Raw genomic sequence first — 18,536 nt, 5'->3', positions numbered from 1 at the left:
CTTTCCCAGGCCATAGCAGAGAGCTAGATTGGAAGTAGGCAGCTAGGACTAGAACCAGCACCCATATAGAATGCTGGTGCTGCAAGCAGAGGCTTTGCCCACAATGCCACAGTGCTGGCCTCCGGTAGGCCATGTTTTTCAGGATCAGATCCACCAGTTGGTGTGAGGGTATGGTTAATATAGTGGCCATAGGATGGAGAACTGCATCTGATTTTTAAGTGTGTGTCTGATGGTACTTCTACTATGGGTGCACCTCTAAAAATGAGTGAGACCTGTTCATTAGGTGGCGGTGTCATCTTTAATTTTTGCTTTCTACATAGATGCAGTTGGGTGCCACAAGGCTATAGTCTCTCTAGTCTCTCTCTCTCTCTCTCTCTCTTTTTTTTTTTACAGGCAGATTTAGACAGTGAGAGATAGAGAGAGACAGAGAGAAAGGTCTTCCTTCTGTTGGTTCACCCCCCAAATGGCCACTACGGCTGGCGCGCTGTGCCGATCCGAAGCCAAGAGCCAGGTGCTTCTTCCTGATCTCCCATGCAAGTGTAGGGCCCAAGGACTTGGGCCATCCTCCACTGCCTTCCCGGGTCACAGCAGAGAGCTGGACTGGAAGAGGAGCAACTGGGACAGAATCCGGCACCCCAACCAGGACTAGAACCCGGGGTACCAGCGCCGCAGGTGGAGGATTAGCCTAATGAGCCATGGCGCTGGCCTATAGTGTCTCTCTAGAGAGTGGACAGGATCATCTAGAGGGCTTTCCTGTTTTTCTGACACTGCTGCAGTAAAGTGGGAAGAAGTAGGTTAGAACGGGGTAAGTTACCTATGGAGAGAATAAAGTGGGCCAGTAATACAAGTCTGTGAACTCTTAAGGATGGCATGCAGCGTGGGTGATAATAGGAGGAAGTATACTAGTCTTGGTGGTTGCTACTTGACAGCAGTCATTTCTGATATTTTAACCAGTTCATATAAAATTGTAAAATACACTGAAATTATACTCTTTTACCCTACCACTTTTCCCTGTTTTTAGCAGCATGAAACAATGTGAAGGTATAGGATTAAGGGTCAAAACACCCACGGTTGAGATATGGTACCACCATTAGCCATATAACTATTTTAGAGTTATATAATGTCTTTTAGCCTTTAGCAAATTTTCATTGAGAGTCTGTTAAATGCCACGTACCATTCTAGTTCCTGGAGGGACACATACAAACTTAGTTTTCTTATCTACAAATGGAGATAATATGTATATGACATAAACTGTTGTGAGAATTAAGATGAGCATTTTATGAAAAATAACCATAGTAGTTATTGTTTTATTTCCACATTTTTAAAAGAGGATTTATTTTGTTTTATTTGAAAGACAAAGTGTCAGAGAGAGAAAGAAAGACAGAAAAAGAGATCTTTGCTCGTTCACTCTCCAAATAGCTGCAATGGCTGGGCTGGGCCAGGCCAGGCCAAAGCCAAGAGCCTGAAACTCTATCTTGACTCCATGTGGGTGTTAGGGGCTCAGGTACTTGGGCCATCTTCTGCTGCTTTCCCAGGCACATTAGTAGGGAGCTGGGTCTGAAGTGGAGTAGCTGACACTCTAACTGGCACTCATATGGGATGCTGGCTTTATAGGTGGCAGCTGCTTAATCATCTGCTTCACATTTTCCTGTTTGTTAACTGCAGGTGCCCAAATTATCTTTTTTTTTTAAAGATTTATTTATTTATTTTAAAGTCAAGAGTTACAGAGAGGAAGAGGAGGGGAGGAGAGATAGAAAGAGATATCTTCCATCCTCTGGTTCACTCTCCAGATGGCTGCAAATGCTGGGGCTGGGCCAGGCTGAAGCCAGGAGTCAAGAGTTTCTTCCAATATCCCACGTGGGTGCAGGAACCCAAGTGCATGGACCATCTTCTGCTGCTTCCCCAGGCACGTTAGCAGGAATCTGGATCGAAGGTGGAGCAGCCGGTCTCAAACCAGTGCCTATATGGAGTGCCAGCATCACAGATGGTAGCTTTAACTGTTACGCTACAATGCCAGCCGCAACCCCAACTTATCTCAATCCCTTTTTGAATTTCCAAATTTTATCATGTGATTATTTATTGGTAGAGTTGGGGAATTTTTTTTAAATTGAATACCACTAGCTCAGAGACAGTATCATTTAAGACATTATTTGTTTTTTTTTTTTTTTTTTTTGTAAAAGGCAGTGTAATTTAGTTTTTTTTAAAAAAGATTTATTTTTCTATTTGAAAGACAGAGCCTCAGAGACGGGGAGAGATCAAGATTTTTCATAAGTTGGTTCATTCGCCAAATGGCCACAGCAGCCAGAGAGCTGAGCAAGGCTGAAGCCAGGAACCAAAACTCCGTCTATCCCAGTCTGTAAAATACATAGTAGAGGCCCAAGCACAGGGCCATCATCTGCTGCCTTCCCAGGCACATTAGTCGAAAGCTGGATAGGAAGCAGAATAGGTGGGACTCAAACTAGCACTCCAATATGGGGTTCCAGAACTGTGTCACCACACTGACCCCAGTTTTTTATTTTATTATTTTTTTAAAGATTTACTTATTTATTTGCAAGTGAGAGTTACATAGAGAGAGGAGAGGCAGAGAGAAAGAGAGAGAGGTCGTCCATCCAATGGTTCACTCAAGCCAGGAGCCAGGAGCTTCTTCCGGGTCTCTAATGTGGGTGCAGGGGCCCAAGGACTTGGGCCATCTTCTACTGCTTTCCCAGGCCATAGCAGAGAGCTGGATTGGAAGTGGAGCAGCCAGGTCTTGAACTGGTGCCCATATGGGATGCCGGCACTTCAGGCCAGGGCATTAACCCACTGTGCCACAGCACCAGCCCCTTTTATTATTGTTTTTTAAAATTTTATTTATTTGAAAGGTAGAGTTGGGGATGGGGAGAGAGTGATATTCCATCGACTGGTTCACTCCCCAAATGGCCACAATAGCTGAGGCTGGGCCAGGCCCAAGCCAAAAGCCTGGAATTCCATCTGGATCTCCCACAAGGGTGGCAGGGGCCCAAATAGTTGGGCCATCTTCCAGTGCTTTCCCAGGTGCATAAGCAGGGAGCTGGTTTGGGAGTGGAGCATGTGGGACTTGAACCTGTGCTTATATTGGATGCTGGCTTCCCAGTTTAACCTGCTGTAACGCAACAGTGACCCCATTATTCTTATTCTTATTTTTTAAAGATTTACTTTTTTATTTGAGAGGTAGAATTATAGACAGAGAGAGGGAGAGACAGAAAGAAAGGTACTCTGGTTCACTCTCCAAATGACTGCAATAGCCTGACCTGGGCTAGGCCAAAGCCAGGAGCCAAGAGCTTCCTTTAGGCCTCCCATGTGGGTGCAGGGGCCCAAGCACTTGGGCCATCTTCCACTGTTTTCCCAGGCCATAGCAGAGAGCTGGATCAAAAGTGGAGCAGCTGGGATGTGAACCGGCGCCCATATGGGCTGCTGGCACCGCATGTGGAGGATTGGCCCTCTGCACTACAGTGCTAGTCCCGTTATTATTTTAAATAAGATAAACATTACCCATTTAACTCAGCTATATTTAATAATTGTGGACAGTACCACAGGTATTTATTTATTTTTTTAAATTTTTATTTTGTTCTTCTGAATGCTGAGAGAGAGAGAGAAAGACCCTTCCATTGTTTTGCTCCCTAAAAGCCCACAACAGCTGGGTCTGGGCCAGGGTGAAGCTAGGAGTGAGGAACTCAGTCGAGGTCTTCTTCCACTTGAGTAACAGGAACCCAACTCCCTGAACCCTGACTTGTTGCCTCCCAGAGTGCGAATTACCAGGAAGCTGCACTGAGAGAGGAGCTAGCACTGAAATCCAGGCACCCAATATGGAATGTAGGTATCCAAAGAGATGTCTTACCTGCTGCACCAAGCAGCCATCCTGATTTTTTTTTTTAATAAATTAATTCTAAGATAGCTTTGCTGAACTTTCAGTTGTAACTAATTAAGGAACAGTGGCTACAGAAGGAAATGAGGGAAGAAAAAAATATAAAAGGTGTGGTACCTATATTTTCCCTACCCAACTCATCTTTTACATTCCTTTTGGAGGTTTTTTTTTTTTAATAAAGATTTATTTATTTATTTGAAAGGCAGAGTTAGAGAGAGAGGGAGAAGAAGAGGCAGAGAGAGCTCTAATATCCATTGGTTCAATCCACAGTGGCCAGAGCTGGGCTAGTCTAAAGCCAGGAGCGAGGAGCCCAGGAGCTTCTTCTGGGTCTCCCATGTGGGTACAGGAGCCTCAGGACTTGGGCCATCCTCTGCTGCTTTCCCAGGCACATTAACAGGGAGCTGGATAGGAAGTGGAGCAACCAGGACTTGAATTGGTGCCCATATAGGATGCTGGTGCTGGAGGTGGCAGCTTTACCTGTTTCGCCACTGCAGTAGCCCCATGGAGTATTTTTTAAACAAAGCAAAAATGAATGCATCCACAGATTTCATAAAATTAATCTCCTTTTTAGATTTATTTATTTATTTGAAAGACAGAGTGTCAGAAAGGGAAGGAGAAAGAGAGCTTCCATCTGTTGGCTTACTCCCCAGATGCCTACAACAGGCTAGACTAGGCCAAACCAAAGCCAGGAGCCAAGAACTTCATCCAGGTCTTTCATGGGGGTGGCAGGAAGCCAAGTACTTGGGCCATCATTTTCTGCCCCCCCCCCCCCCCCCCCCCGTATGTTAGCAGAAAGCTGGATAGGAAGTGTGGAGTAGCCACAGCTTGAACCAGACACTCTGATATGGGAAGCAGGCATCCCAAGTGGCACTTTAACCTGCTGCACCGTAGCATCCCCCCCTGACTTCCTCCTGAATGTTTCTTTCTTCAATACGCTATTGCTCATTCTGCTTCCTCACAGCCTGGCTCCAGTTTGTCTTCCTGGCTTCACTTCTCACTGTTCCCACTTCCTCAACTTCTGATGTTTTCTGACTGGTCCCTTCCTTTGGACTTGCAAGATTCTGTGCCATTATTTCACAGGTGGCATTATTTGGAATAATCTTGTTCTACTTCTGTCTTAACACTCACCTTCTTTATTCACTTCTCAGAATGAAGTATTATTTATTGTTTAAAAAGATCCATCCCTGCGGTCAGTGTTGTGGTGTAGCTAGTAAAGCTACCACCTGCGACGCTGGCATCCCATAAGGGCTCCGGCTTGTGTCCCGGCTGCTCCACTTCCAGTCAGCTCTCTGCTAATAGCCAGGGAACAGTAGTAGACGATGGCCCCAGTGCTTGGGCCTGTGCCACCCATGTGTGAGACCTGGAAGAAGCTCCTGGCTCCTGCTGTTGCAGCCATCTGGGGAGGGAACTAGTGGAAGGAGGATCCCTCTCTGTAACCCTGACTTTGAAATAAGTAAGACAGTGGGGCTGGCATTGTGGCACAGCGGGTTAAGCCTCCTCCTCTGATGTCAGCATCCCATATAGGTTCCTTTGTATTTCCCACCTGCTCTGCTTCTGATCCAGCTCCCTGTTAATAGACCCGGGAAAGCGCGGAAGATGACCCAAGTGTTTGGGGCCCTGTACCCTTGTGGGCAACCCAGATGACACTCTTGGCTTCACTGTGGCCGATCCCCGGCCATTGTTGCCCTTTGAGTAGTGAACCAGTGGAAAGAAGAGCTTCTTTTCTCCTTTTCTCTGTAATTCTGCCTTTGAAATAAATAAATAAATCTAAAAAAATAAAAGAAAATAAAAGAAGACCAATCCTTTCCTGCCTTCTCCAAGACCTTGCTCCAAATTCTTTTCCTTCTTCTTCCCTTCTATCCATACTGTCATATTGAATGGGTTACACTATACTTGTAAATAAAGAAACAAATGAAAAAACTCCTCACCTTCTTAATCACTCTTCAAATGTGGAAGGGAAACCTCAGTCTTGTCTACATCCTTATCTGTGGTTTGCCTTTCTCCACTGACACTGGGCTTATGCTTTTTATGTAATAATGAAATAATTCTTACTAGGAACGCTAATTGCTAAATCCAGAGGAAGATGTCAGTCTTACCTACTTGACATTTCAACTTCCCTTTGGAAGTCAGTTGGCTTCTCAACACAGCATTCTTGGTTCTCTTCATACCTGTCTTTTTGAAGCCCTTCTCAATTACTTAGCCTGCTTCATTAAATGTAGGGGCTCCTCAGGGCTCCATTTTTTTGTCTGCTTTTTTCACTGATGCTGTGTTTGGTCCGTTTACTCTCGAGATGTCAGTTATCTCCTAAATGCATTAAGTTCCCATATTTTTTTTAAGATTCATTTTATTTATTTAAAAGAGTTACAGAGAGAGGTAGAGCCAGAGAGAGAGGCTCTGGTTCACCGGTTCACTCCCCAAATGACCGCAGTGGCCAGAACTGAGCTGATCTGAAGCCAGGAGCCAGGACCTCCTTCCAGGTCTCCCATGTGGGTGTAGGGGCCCACACACTTGGGCTATCATCTATTGCTTTCTAGGCCATAGCAGAGAGTTGGTTCAGAAGTGGAACAGCTGGGACTCAAACTGGCACCCATATGGGATGCCAGCACTGCCACAGCGCTGGCCCCCAGTTCCCATATTTTTACTTTTAGCCAAAACTTTGTTCTGATCTTCAGATATATGTTCAGTTGTGCTGGATATCTCCATCTCAGTAGCTAAGGTAACTCAAGGTCATTTAGTCCAATATTTAATCTCTTATTTTCTTTCCTATTTCAGTGCTTATATTCTCCATCTCAACTGGGGACACCAGAGATTGGCCATTTGAAGCCTATTTGAGGTTCTTCTTAGCTTTCACCTAGAACTTCTGAGATTTCCATTTAATAGCTTGACTGAACTATTTAAAATGCAGATTTGACCTTTTCACTCCTTTGGTTAAGGCTTTTCATGGGCTTCCCAAGTCTTATGTGTAAAGTTCATGGTCCTCCTGAGATTTGACCCCTGTTTTCTTTCCCAGCTTCCTTTTGACTGTTTTCTTCCTTAACCTTTTTTTTCCAGTAGAACTGAAATGTTTGTGATTCCATGTGTGCACTCTGGCATTCCTCCTCATCTCTGCTTCTGCTGCATATTGCTGCTGTGGTTGGTTTTCCTCATCTTTCCTACCTTTTCTCTCAAAAACTCATGTTCATCTTTGGAGACTGAGATGAGTATTTCCTTTTCCAGAAATCCTTCTCTAACTCCTAGATTGTTTTGGCCATCTTTCTTGCCTTCAGGCCTCTTTTCGTTGTGTGGATATCCCTGTCACTGGACTGAACACAATGATCTGTTGATGTGTATGCCTTTCCTTAGACTAGGTGGTTCTTTGAAGGCAGGCTTAATGTTTTACTTGTTTTTGTGTCCTTAACATACAGCAGAGTGCCTGACACATAGTTTGAGGTTATTAAATCTTTGTTTCATTGAAGAGAGAAATTCGGAGAATGAGAGAAGGGACAGAAGGAAACAATGGAGAGAAATATCCAGGATTCAAGGGATATGTTACATCACGAGTCATCATTGATTATCTACAAATGTGAGGAATCTTCAAAAGGTTTCTGGGAATTGTGTATAATGAAAAAACTATCGATGGATTAAAACAAATTTTTGTGCCAAAGTAAACTTTAATTTAATTTTCTATGACATTTTTGAAGTGCCTTTGTATGCCATAGAATGCTTTTGCTCTTAACATGTGTTCTATAAAATACAAATTTACTTAATTACTAATTTTCTACCATTCCAAATCATAAATCTCCAGAGATTTAACTCTGAATGAGAACCATAACAGCCCACAATACTGGAAAGTATAACCTGATCCATGATAGCTTTGCACAGCATAAAAGCAAATGGAATAAAATTGAGGACTGGGTTTCTCTCACTTAGTCTGTATTGATACTTGACTCCCAAGCAGCCATTTTCCTGAGGCTGGTCCTGCCTTCTTGCCCTATTCAGAGAACTTTTCCATTGGTGTGAAATGCCAGTCTTGAAAAACCCAAGCTGCTTGTTTCTTGCTCATTGTGAAAACCTTTCGGGAGTGATGGTTATTGCTTTGCCTATATCCTTATCGGAGTTTCTTAGAGACACACACTGTGGTGTAGCTGCCTTCTTCCACACAGCTTCTTGGGGATCCTTCTTTTCTCTGTTGGGAAGTGAGAATGTGGGAACGGTTTAATTTACTCATGTAAGAGGGCTGTTCAGAACTATCAGAAACAAGGTATTTTCTTGAAAAGAAAATAACCTTAATTGTTATAAAGAATATAAAGGTAGGATAGAGTTTTAGGGAACTAGAACACCATTGTGATTAAAAAGTTGTTGAAAGAAAATATACAGCAAGGCCGGTGCTGCGGCTCACTTGGCTAATCCTCTGCCTACGGCGCTGGCACCCCTAGTTCTAGTCCCGGTTGGGGTGCCAGATTCTGTCCCAGTTGCTCCTCTTCCAGTCCAGCTCTCTGCTGTGGCCCGGGAAGGCAGCACCCGCATGGGAGACCAGGAGGAAGCACCTGGCTCCTGGCTTCGGATTGGCGCAGTGTGCTGGCTGTAGTGACCATTTGGGGGGTGAACCAACAGAAAAGAAGACCTTTCTCTCTGTCTCTCTCACTGTCTAAATCTGCCTGTCCTATATATATATATATATACATATATATATATATATTAATATATATACAGCTAAGCCTTCAGGATCTGATTTTGTTTGCCTCTCCAGTCTTAGTTTTATGCACCCATTTAATATAGCTATGGCAGACATGGCTCACAGTTAGCTGAATGTGCCAGGCTCTGGCTCCTACCCGCAAGGCTTTTTTTCTATGCCTTCAAGACTCAATTTAGTTGTCTTCTAGAATCAGGACTATTCTCTATTCAAGGGGCCTAATGACTTTATGTAATAACTTCTGCCTAGTTTAATCATGCATAAAGAGGCTTGGGCTTTGTGTGGGAAAAAATTGAGGTCTCCTTTTTCTGTTGTGGATTTGAATCTTTGGAGGTCTGCAGTATTAAGAATGATAACACATCTGAAAACTGTTTCTTTTATATTTTTAGGTTTCGGTGGTACAGAATCCTTTCTTTGTTGGACCTCATGGTATAACTCTAGGGATATATGCATGTATTTTATTTTTCTGTCCCTATCTCCCCCAGTGTATAGCTAATGGTCAGAATTTAAGGTCTACATTGTCCTGTGTTCACTCAAATTCTAAATGTTATATAAAAGGGCATGAACAGAATCTCAAGGAAGACAAAATTAGGGTAGTATAGTGGAAAGAGAATTAAAATTTTTTTTTTAGATTTGTTTATTTATTTGAAAGAGTTACACACAGAGAGAAGGAGAGGCAGAGAGAAAGAGAGAGAGAGAGAGAGGGAGGTCTTCCATCTGCTGGTTTACTCCCCAATTGGCCGCAATGGCTGGAGCTGCGCTGACCCGATGCCAGCAGCCAGGAGCTTCTTCCAGGTCTCCCATGTGGGTGCAGGGGTCCAAGGACTTGGGCTATTTTCTGCTGCTTTACCAGGCCATAGCAGAGAGCTAGATCAGCAGTGGAGCAGCTGGGACTCAAACCAGCGCCCATGTGGGATGCTGGAACTGCAGGCGGTGGCTTTACCTGCTATGCCACAGCACCAGCCCTAAAATGTTTTAATTCAAATTTGTCCTCTTCCAACTAACTTTTTGTGTCACTATAGGAAATTTAATTCTTTAAACTCTGATTTCTGTTTCAAAAATTAGAGATATAGACTAGGTGATATATCTTCAGAGACCATTATAAAATTAAGTGATTTCCAGAAATCAAATGCTTTCTAAAGGTTGTGGTTTGACATTATAAAGATTTGTTCACTGAAGGGAGAATTTATTGTGAACTAGAAAATGCAGAAAATGTTTCAGAGGATGATTACATCTGAGCTAGACTTCGAAGGATGAGTGAAATCTAAATTAGTGAGAAAGCAGACATTTTAGTTAAAAGGAAGAGAAAAAGCAAAAGTGTTAACAACAGTAAGATGTGAATAGAGCGTGTTTAGTTGATAAAGTTTTCAGGCCAGGGAAAAGAGAAAAGTTTGGATAAGGAGGTTGGGGGAAATAATAAAATATAGTGTTGGGGCCTGCGCTGTGGCATAGTGGCTACAGCCGCTGCTTGCAATGCCGGCATCCCATATGGGCGCTGGTTTGAGACCCAGGTGCTCCACTTCTGATCCAACTCTCTGCTGTGACCTGGGGAAGCAGTAGAAGATGGCCCAAGTCCTTGGGCCCCTGCACCCACGTGGGAGACCCAGAAGAAGCTCCTGGTTTTGGATCAGCTCAGCTCTGGTCATTGTGGTCATCTGTGGAGTGAACCAGCGGATGGAAGACCTTTTTCTCTCTCTGGCTCTACCTCTCTCTGTAACTCTGACTTTCAAATAAATAAATAAATCTTTTAAAAAAATAATACGTAATGTATTGGGCATGAACTACATGACACACAGGTACTATTGTGAGTAGATATATTCATTTTCTATATTATGAAATGAATTACTATTATTAACCTGATTCTACAAATGAGGAAATTGGAGTTGATAAAGTTGATCTAAGATTTGAACTCAGGGATGACAGCTCCAGCATTAATGCCTCTACCCAGCATGCTGTGTAATCAGTAGATAACAATGTTCTGAAATTTTCTTTCCCATTAAATACATTGGTGTTTCTTTTCTTAAATGACTTAGACTCATATTTGACTTATGGTAGTTTATTCTCTCCAGACTTCATTGTCTTCATCTGTAAGAAGATGATTACAAGCCGGCGCCGTGGCTCAATAGGCTAATCCTCCACCTTGCGGCGCCGGCACACCGGGTTCTAGTCCCGGTTGGGGCGCCGGATTCTGTCCCGGTTGCCCCTCTTCCAGGCCAGCTCTCTGCTATGGCCAGGGAGTGCAGTGGAGGACGGCCCAGGTGCTTGGGCCCTGCACCCCATGGGAGACCAGGAAAAGCACCTGGCTCCTGGCTCCTGCCAGGATCAGCGCGGTGCGCCGGCTGCAGCGGCGGCCATTGGAGGGTGAACCAGCGGCAAAGGAAGACCTTTCTCTCTCTGTCTCTCTCTCTCACTGTCCACTCTGCCTGTAAAAAAAAAAAAAAAAAAAAAAAAAAAAAGAAGATGATTACATATACTTCAGAGGGTTCTTATGAGAATTAATTGAAATAAACTTTGAATACGTCTGACATTGGAAATGGCACATGAGAGATGCTCAATAAATGTGCCACCATGGCAAGCAGATTTTCATAGAAGCTTTAAGACAGCAGCTTACTACCTGGATATTTATAGGATTCTTGGAGTAAAGTAAAATTGCTTGTGGACAGTTTTCCATTGCATTAAAGATAATTTTGAAAAATAGAGCAAACCTAGAAGAATATTCCTTCATTTTAGATGGAGTAGTTTGTTGCACATAATTTATCTACTTGGTTTTTATTTATTTTAAAATTTATTTTATTTACTTGAAAGGCAGAGAAAAAGAGATGTTCTGTTTGCTGGTTTACTCCCCAAATGGTTCTGATGGCTGGGTAAAGCCAGGAGCCAGCAATTCTATCCTGGTCTTCCATGTGGGTGGCAGTGGCCCAGATACTTGAAGGCCATCCTTTGCTGCTTTCCCAGACCCATGAGCAGGGAGCTGGATCAGAAGTGGAGCAGCTGAGATGACAACCTGTGTCTTGATACGGGATGCAGGTGTGGCACGTGGTAGCTTAATCTTCTGTCCCACAATGCCAGCGCTTACTGCATGTAGTTTAGGAAGCATTGAATGCAGGTGTTGGAAGCAGGTTTCAATGAAGATGTTATGGGCTGGCTTATCTGTGAAAATTACAGTTTGAGCACTGTCACAATCATATCTCATTTAATGCTCCACATAGTAGAACATGCGGTGCAATAATTCATATATTTTACATATGTAGGAATTAAGATTACCCAAGCTCATAGCCAGGAAGTGATAGATATCAGACTGGTACTTAGGTCTTTGACTTTGGATTCTGCATATCTTTCTACAGGCTTCCTAAACTGAATTTTAGGTGGTATAGAGCCAAGTAGTTAGTTATTCTGGTTGGAAATTTGTGTTAAGTGGGCAAAAATATCAACTTCCTCAGACATTTAACAGACTTCCTGTTTTCTAATGATTTCCTTTTGGTGCTTACTTGTGGTTCTCTTGAAGAAACTGCTGGATTCCAACACAAGGAGCCAGTGTACAGGACCAAGGAAGGTGGTTATGGGAAGGTTAAGCCTGATTTAATTTAGGCTGTAGCAAAATGCTGTTCCTTTTATCTGAATTTTTTAAAAAGATTTTATTTTATTTACTTGAAAGGCAGAGTTGCAGAGAAAGGTAGAGACAGAGACACAGAGAGAGAGAGAGAGAGGTCTTCTGTCCACTGGTTCACTCTACAAATGGCTGCTGTGACAGGAGCTGGGCCAGGCTGAAGCTAGGAGCCAGGAGCTTCTTTCAGGTCTTCTTGGGAGCAGGCGCCCAAGCACTTGGGCCATCCTCTACTGCTTTCCCAGGCACATTAGCAGGGAGCTGAATCAGAAGTGGAGCAGAAGGAACTCCAATGGGCGCCCAAACGGGATGCAGGTGCTGTAGGCTAGGGCTTTAACCCGCTGCGCTACAGCGCCTGCACCTATTTTCTGAATCTTAATTTCCTTATACATAAAAGTAAAACAATAGCACCTGCCATACTTTCCTAATGGGATAATATGTATGGAAGGACTTCGCAAAGTGTGACACATAAACCCAGATTTCAGTACTCATCTTTATTGGCTGCAACTGTGGTAGCAGGTGGGCTTCAGAATAAATATAACAAGGAATTTCCCATTTAATTTTCTTTTGATTGTTGCTGTGGGTAATTTTCTATTCATTACAAGTAATAATTCAGGAGAGGAAACAGGTTTTCCCTAGCATCAGGAAAATCAAGTATGGTGATTCTGTGTAGTGCTGTGGCAGTAGTGAATTTTATTTTCTAAATTTTCAGTTTTTTTTTTTTTAAGATTTATTTTATCTGTTTCAAACATAGAGTTACAGAGAGTGACAAAGATACACACAGAGAGAAAAAGAGAGAGAGATCTTCGATTTTTTGGTTCACTCACCATAGGGCCACCATGCCAGGGCTGGGTGAGACTGAAGCCAGGAGCCTAGAACTTCCCCCAGGTCTCCCGTGTAGCTTGCAGGAGCCCGAGTACTTGACTCATCTGTTGCTTTTCCAGGTTCATTAGCAGTGAGCTGGCAGAGCTTATCCTGCTGCACCATAATCCCAGGCCCTATTCTCTTAACCTTTTCTGCCTTCTGTCCCTCTGATACCTCTTCTCTGGCCATGGACAAATGTCCTATGACTTGGGACTCACAGAGGTGAACATATTTTCTGAAATAAAATTGGTAAATGAAGTCTTATTTTCCAGTGCGTAACTAATCTGGGAGATTTTTAGATGCAGAAATGTTTGGGAGAAATTTTGGTGGTGAGAGATTATGGGACTGAAAACTTGAAATCAGCATGTTCTTGGAAAATGATGGTAAAATTGTTGTTGGCATCCCTATTTCCTGGTCTTTAGTTTTCAGCAGGTTGAGTTAATCTTAGATCTTCGATCAACTGTAACTTGTCAATGGTTATTGGCAATTTTTTTTAGATTTTTGTATTTTCATATAAGCTGGAAAATAGAAAAACTTCTCTAACACTAAGTCATGAATGGTGGGATTTTAGTGCTAAGATGAGGAGGAAAGAAGAGCCATCAGCTGACTTGGCAAAGTGGAATGAGACTGCCTCCAGATGACTTAGGCACTCAGGTTGGGTGATAAAGAAAGGTACTCAGCTGTGACCCTGGAAGAAAATTGCAGTGTTTGTGATTCTGTTATAGGGTCATACATTTAGGTAAAGCTTTGTATTTGCTTATGTGCTTTGACTTGTGCAGGTATGCACCAACTCATTTAATTGTCACCGTTACTTTATGAAGTAAATTGGTGTGATTACCGTTAGATTTAGAAGCCAAGCCTCAGAGAGACTGCGATCTGCTTAAAGTTGCAACATCAAAACACATGGATCTGTGTCTGGAATCTAGATTCTTCTGACTTGGTGCTCCTTTTCCTGTGCAGCTAAAACCCTTCTGAGCTCTGCGTTAGTCGATGGATGGTGCTTTTGCATGGAAGCACTAAGGATGAATAAAAAATTGCTTAAGCTGGAAAGAGCTTATGGTTTGTGACAGGTGTTGCGTAGGTTGGCTGAAAAATAACTTAGAGATGGTCTCCTTTCCCTGTGTGTTTTTGTTAATGCTTATAAATACTTCCATGGCTTAGAGTTCTTCTGGTGCCTCTGGGATATTTCTGATTGATTCTAAGTTGTCAGGAAAGGGGATTTTCACCCAGAACTGAATTCCTTTAAAGCTCCTTATTTTTCTTTATTAGCCAACTCAGGGTGGTGTCAGACTTAAATTCCTACCAAAGTCTTTTTTAGGGGTGGCAGTTTAGCCTAGTGGTCAAGACACCTGAGAGCTGTTGGGAGTACCTGATTTGGGTACATACCTTCTGACTCCATTCTCTGGTGATGTGTATGCTGGGAGGCAGCAGTGGCGGCTCAACTTGTTGGATCCTTGCCACACAAATGGGAGACCTGGATTGAGTTCCCTTCTCCTGGGTTTGGTGTGGCCCATTTCTGGCTGGTGCATGCATTTGGGTGAGTGAATCAGCACATGGGAGCCCTCTGATTCTCTGTCTCTCTCTCTTTTATTTTATTTTATAAGATTTTATTTATTTATTTGAGAGGTAGAGTTACAGTGAGAGGCAGAGGTCTTCCTTCCGTTGGTTCACTCCTCAAGTGGCTGCAACGACCGGAGCTGCACTGATCCAAAGCCAGGAGCCAGGCGCTTCTTCCTGGTTTCCCTCATGGATGCAGGGGCCAAAACACTTGGGCCATCCTCTCCTGTTTTCCCAGGCCACAGCAGAGAGCTGGATTGGAAGAGGAGCAGCCGGGACTAGAACCGGTGCCCAAGTGGGATGCCAGCGCTGCAGGTGGAGGATTAACCTACTGCGCCATGGTGCCAGCCCCTCTCTTTTAATTTAAATAAATAAATAATATTTTTTGGCAGGCAGAGTTAGTGAGAGAGACAGAGAGAAAGGTCTTCCTTCCGTTGGTTCACCCCCACAAATGGCCTCTACAGCCGGCGTGCTGTGCTGATCCGAAGCCAGGAGCCAGGTGCTTCTTCCTGGTCTCCCATGGGAGTGCAGGGCCCAAGCACTTGGGCCATCCTCCACTGCCCTCCCGGCCCACAGCAGAGAGCTGGACTGGAAGAGGAGCAACTGGGACAGAATCCGGCACCCCAACTGGGACTAGAACCCAGGGTGCTGGTGCTGCAGGCGGAGGATTAGCCTAGTGAGCCGCGGCGCCTGCCTAAATAAATATTTTTAAAAAGCCTGTTCTGTGCTGATATATTTTTAAACCACTTTTCATCTCTGTAGTCAATTCCTCTTGCTACGTCCCCCCAACTCCCCGCCCTCATGTCCCCCAGCTGATATGGAAGATTCTGGTAGTCAAAGGCAGTGAGTTTTTGAAGGTAGGGAAAAGATGTGAATCTTCCGTCCCTTCTGACTCGCAGTGCTCCCCTCCCCTAATTTTGGGAGCTCTCTGCTGCTCTGGCCATTTCCCAGGCCCCTGTGCTTTTCTTCAGACCCTTTAGCTGCTGAGAGCTGGGGAATAGCTCTGAAGAAAGAAGAGGCCCCAAAGATTCTTCAGTGGGTTGATTTGTTTTTCCCATGGTTAAATCTTAGAAACAGGTGCATGAAGAAACCTTTTATTTGTTTTTGAAAGTACATCTCTCCTCTTCTTGGGAGTGTTTATTTTGAGATTTCTCATATATTTTTTCATTTGTTTCGTGAATTTTTCTCAGCACAAAAGACATTGTCCTGTCTCCACAAAGTTTATAATTTAGTGGGGGAGACAGGTAATTAAGCGATGTAAATAGGTATGATTTATTGTTATAGCAATGTGATTAAGGGAAATATTAAATACAATTGTTTTCCTATAATTTCAGCATGGCAGTAGAGCAGCTGCTTTTATATTTTTCCAAATGCTCTTCCAATATTTACCCATACACAGACATATTTTACATAATTGTGATTGTAGTCTATCCTTTCATATTTTTTCTGCTTGTAAATTTTTACATATATTGCACAGACTTCAATTTTCCTGTGACTGATGAACCATAATATATTCAGTTATATTAAATATGATTGAATAATTCAATTATACTTCTACAAACAATGGTGGTTGACTTGCAGATTTTCACTATTATTACGTAGCACAGCCGTAGACATTCTCAATTTTCAGGAGAAGAAACTACTTGATTAAAAATTATCATGGGGGCTGGCACTGTGGCATAATAGATTAAGCCTCTGCCTGTGGCTCTGGCATCCCATATGGGCATTGGTTTGTGTTCTGACTGCTCCTCTTTGGATCTAGCTCTCTGCTTATGGCCTAGGGAAGCAGTGGAAGATGACTCAAGTGTTTGGCCCCTATACCCACATTGGGGACCCATAAGAAGCTCCTGGCTCCTGGCTTTGGATTGACTCAGCTCTAGCCATTGTGGCCATTTGGGTAGTGAACCAGTGTATCAAAGACCTCTCTGTCTCTCCTTTTCTCTGTCTGTAACTCTGCCTCTGAGATGAATAAATCTTTTAAAAAATATTATGATATATTTATCTTTTGGTAGATATTACTATTTTATGGCATCCACAAAAGGTTCTATAAAAGGTTTTTTCAATTTGCAGTTCATTAGCTATTTGTATTTCACTTTCTAGCACATAGTCTTATCTTTAAAAATGTTAATATAGTGGGTATAACACAGTATTTGACTATTTTGACATGTATTTCTATTGAGTACAGATAAGGTTGAATGTTTTCCCTCAGTGTTTGTTTAAAATTATATGTAATGTCTGTTCTTGTCTTTTGGCAGTTCAATTGATTTGTTTGCTGGGTGGTTTTATTTTGAATGGATCATTCATTGTCAGTGATGAGGAAAATAAGGCAGAGGCTAGAATGCCTTATTTGTTCCAACATCTGTGAGGGTCTGGCATTGTGGGGTAGTGTGTTAAGCTGCTGCTGCAGTGCTGGCATTCCATAATGGAGTACAGTTCAAGTCCCAGCTACTCTCCTTCAGATCCAGCTCCCTGCTAATGTGCCTGGGAAGGCAGCAGGTAATAGCCCCAGTACTTGGGCTCCTGCCACCCACATGGGAGATCAAGTTAAAGTTGCAGGCTTCTGGCTTCAGGTTAGCTCAGCCTTGGCTGATGGGGCCATTTGGGGAGTGAACCAGTGGATGAAAGATCTCTTTCTCTTCCTCTCTGTCTCTTCCTCTCTCTCTGTCACTCTTAAATCTTAAAAAAATAATCTGTGATTGCCGGGTCAAGAATCAGATTCTTTAAGCTAAAGTCAGTGTTACATATAGGTCTGACACTGTGGGGTCTACACCGGCCGTATGTTCCTTTAGGGCAAAGGCCATGTTTTACTCATTGCCTCAGTTTTTAGCAACATAGCTGATAATAGGCCCCACAGAATTGCTGAAGGAATTAGGAGGTCTTGGAGCATCAGGTAGTCTCTTTCTCCACATATCATTCCCACATTTTATTATGTTGCCTAAAATTTCACCAGTTTTCATTATTTGGATCTTTAAAACAATATTCATTTATTTGAAAGACAGATAAAGAGAGTAAGAGAGAGAGAGAGAGATCTTTCATTTATTGGTTCACCCTTCACATGTGGCCAGTGATGGGACAGACTAAAGTTAGGAGCCTGAAATTTAATGTGTGTCTTTCAGGTGGGTACCAGGGACCCAATTACTTGGGCCCTTGTCTTTTTTTCCCAGGCCCTTATCACTGGAGCATGTGGGACTTGAACTGGCACTCATCTGGGATGGCGACATCACAGTCAGCAGTTTACCCTGTGGGGCCATGATACCAGCCCTAATTATTTGGATTTTAAAGACTCTCACCTTGAGGGCCTCTAGAAAATTATTAATATTCACTGGAGCATGAATATAGTGGTCTCAGGCAACATACTCACCTGCAGGGGTGGTGATTGGGTGAGAGACATGCTCAGAAGAGTAGTAAGAATCTGTCAGAAATTAACCTCATTTATTGCAGAGAAGCCCAGGAATCTGAGAACTGGCAAGTAGCCTTTAGTGTTCATCTGAGCTTAAGTGTCCTTATGCATAAATGTGAACAGAACGCCTGTTCTCTGAGGTTATTATGATCCTTAATAAAAATGAACAGGTTATGAAAGTGCTTTGTAAATTCTAAACTGCCATATAAATTAAACAAAAATTGTTAGTACCATCATTAGGAAATCGGAATAGAGAGATAGAATTACTTTTATTATTTATTTTCTTTTTTTTTAAAGAACCTTATTTTTTTTTTTTTTTTATTTGACAGGTAGAGTTATAGATAGTGAGAGAGAGAGACAGAGAGAAAGGTCTTCCTTCTGTTGGTTCACTCCCCAAATGGCCACTACGGCCGGTGCTGCGCTGATCTGAAGCCAGGAGCCAGGTGCTTCTTCCTGGTCTCCCATGCCGGTGCAGGGGCCTAAGCACTTGGGCCATCCTCCACTGCCCTCCTGGGCCACAGCAGAGAGCAGGACTGGAAGAGGAGCAGCCGGGACT

At 43.1% G+C, this 18,536-nt stretch overlaps 1 protein-coding gene across 2 annotated transcripts in view; it reads left to right on the top strand.

The window, feature by feature from the left end:
- Positions 1–18,536, top strand: part of SYN2 (synapsin II) — a 197,292-nt gene that overhangs the window by 7,210 nt on the left and 171,546 nt on the right. The window lies entirely within an intron of this gene.

Source organism: Oryctolagus cuniculus, chromosome 10 (assembly GCF_964237555.1).
Source record: "Oryctolagus cuniculus chromosome 10, mOryCun1.1, whole genome shotgun sequence".
In the NCBI taxonomy this organism is placed as follows: domain Eukaryota; kingdom Metazoa; phylum Chordata; class Mammalia; order Lagomorpha; family Leporidae; genus Oryctolagus; species Oryctolagus cuniculus.
Note: the sequence above shows the minus strand (reverse complement) of the source record. Positions and strands in the feature narration are given on the sequence as shown.